This window comes from Schistocerca americana, unplaced genomic scaffold (assembly GCF_021461395.2).
Source record: "Schistocerca americana isolate TAMUIC-IGC-003095 unplaced genomic scaffold, iqSchAmer2.1 HiC_scaffold_141, whole genome shotgun sequence".
NCBI classification, from domain to species: Eukaryota; Metazoa; Arthropoda; class Insecta; order Orthoptera; family Acrididae; genus Schistocerca; species Schistocerca americana.
In genome coordinates, this window is record NW_025725491.1 from 315,001 (window position 1) to 317,500 (window position 2,500).

The 2,500-nt window shown below is 64.3% G+C and overlaps 1 pseudogene; it reads left to right on the top strand.

Moving 5' to 3' along the window:
* Nucleotides 1–2,500, top strand: part of LOC124567852 — a 7,654-nt pseudogene that overhangs the window by 2,233 nt on the left and 2,921 nt on the right.

Sequence of the window (2,500 nt, forward strand, 5' to 3'; positions counted from 1 at the left end):
GGCCACGTGGAGGTGTCGCGCCGGTTCGTACCCATATCCGCAGCAGGTCTCCAAGGTGAAGAGCCTCTAGTCGATAGAATAATGTAGGTAAGGGAAGTCGGCAAATTGGATCCGTAACTTCGGGATAAGGATTGGCTCTGAGGATCGGGGCGTGTCGGGCTTGGTCGGGAAGTGGGTCAGCGCTAACGTGCCGGGCCTGGGCGAGGTGAGTGCCGTAGGGGTGCCGGTAAGTGCGGGCGTTTAGCGCGGGCGTGGTCTGCTCTCGCCGTTGGTTGGCCTCGTGCTGGCCGGCGGTGCAGGATGCGCGCGCCTGCGCGGCGTTCGCGCCCCGGTGCTTCAACCTGCGTGCAGGATCCGAGCTCGGTCCCGTGCCTTGGCCTCCCACGGATCTTCCTTGCTGCGAGGCCGCGTCCGCCTTAGCGTGCTCCTCCGGGGGCGCGCGGGTGCGCGGATTCTCTTCGGCCGCCATTCAACGATCAACTCAGAACTGGCACGGACTGGGGGAATCCGACTGTCTAATTAAAACAAAGCATTGCGATGGCCCTAGCGGGTGTTGACGCAATGTGATTTCTGCCCAGTGCTCTGAATGTCAACGTGAAGAAATTCAAGCAAGCGCGGGTAAACGGCGGGAGTAACTATGACTCCCTTCCGCTGAAGGCGCCACCCCAACTCCCCCAGCACCTAGCCGGCCAACCGGCCGTGCCGAAAATCTTGTAACTTTTGCAGCTATGTATACCTGTAGTGAGTGCCACCGCAGCTTTACAACCAAGAACGGTCTCGGGGTCCATCGCCGCCGCCAACATCTTGCGGCCGCCAACGCGGAGATCGTCACGGAGAGGCATCGCGCGAGGTGGACGGAGGAAGAAGTCCTGTCGCTCGCCAAGGCAGAGGCCGAACTGTTCCTCGAGAGGGACGCCCGGTTCTTCTTTGTAAATCAAGAGCTCATCAGGATGTTCCCCGACCGAACGCTTGAGGCAATCAAGTGCCGACGGCGGCAAGCTGCCCACAAGCAGCTTGTCCGCCAATTCATGGAGGCGCTTGAGATCGGTCGGGGGGAAGAGCCGGCGTCCCGCCGGGGAGCGGCGAGCCCGCTGCCTGACGCGGGCGAGGCCGCTGCGCCGCCCGTCGACGCAGCCGAGGACTTCGCGGCCGACACCACCGGGCCGCCGCCGGAGGGGCCGACTGACGCCGCCATCTGGGAGCATCTGGCGGGGCTACCCGCTTCCGCCCAGCGTTTCTCTGCCCTGGATCGTGTCATCGGTCTGGGGCGGGGCACGCCGCCCGATGTCATCCTGGGCATGCTCCCGGATGCCCTTGCGTCGGTCGGGTCCAGAGGGGAGAGATCGATCACCAGGACACAGCGGCCGCGCCAACCATCGAAGCGGCCGCCTGCCGCGCCGCCGACGCAGAAGCGCAAGCGGCGCCGCTGGGAGTACGCGAGAACGCAGGATGCCTTCCGACGGTCGCGTGCGCGTTGCGTGCGCGGCCTCTTGGATGGCACCCTGCTCCAGCCGCCACCTGCCATCCCTGGTCTGCTGGACTTCTGGGCGGACCTCTTCACCAAGAAGCCCATCTCCACCGCGGGCTTCATTCGTGACCGCCTCCTCCCGCACTCAGAGCCTGTCGCTCTCGAGTGCATATGGGGGCCGGTCACACATGAGGAGGTCGCCGCCGCGTTGCCGCCCAGGGGATCAGCAGCCGGGCCGGACGGCCTTACCCCAGCGGAGTTGCGGCGTCTGCCGCACGAAGTCCTGGTGAAAGTGATGAATCTCTTCCTTCTGGCCCGCGCCCTTCCGGAACGCCTGCTTCGCGCGCGGACGTCCCTTCTCCCGAAAACGGCTGCACCAACATCCCCCGCTGACTTTCGCCCCATTACGGTCTGCTCGGTGTTGGCGCGGACCTTTCACAAGGTTCTCGCGTCACGCCTGATGCGCGCTTGTGCTGTGGACGAACGTCAGCGGGCATTCATCCCTCGGGATGGGATGTTGGAAAATACCTTCATCTTGGACACTGCTCTCACCGACGCAGTTCGCTCCTGCCGCTCTGTCTTTGTGGCATCGATCGACGTATCTAAGGCATTCGATTCGGTAGATCATGCTGCCCTTCGCCCCGTGCTGAAGGCGCATGGCCTGCCGGATTGCTTTGTCGAGTATGTCGAGCGGTGCTACGAGGGCAGCACGACAGTGATAGCGGACGGCGCCGGCGTGGGCGTGTCTGTGCAGCCAGCACGGGGCGTTCGCCAGGGCGATCCCCTCTCCCCCCTCCTGTTCAACTTTGCGGTGGACTACGTTTTAGGCCAACTGCCCTCCCACATCGGAGCTCGGATCCTCGGTCGCAGAGTCAACGCTGCGGCCTTTGCAGATGACGTCTTGCTGTTTGCAGCGACCCCGAGGGGCTTGCAGTCCCTCATCGACGCAGCTACCGCAGCCCTCGCCCACCTGGGGCTGCAGATCAACGCCCGGAAGTGTTTCACCCTCGCCTTAGTCGCGTCAGGGCGCGA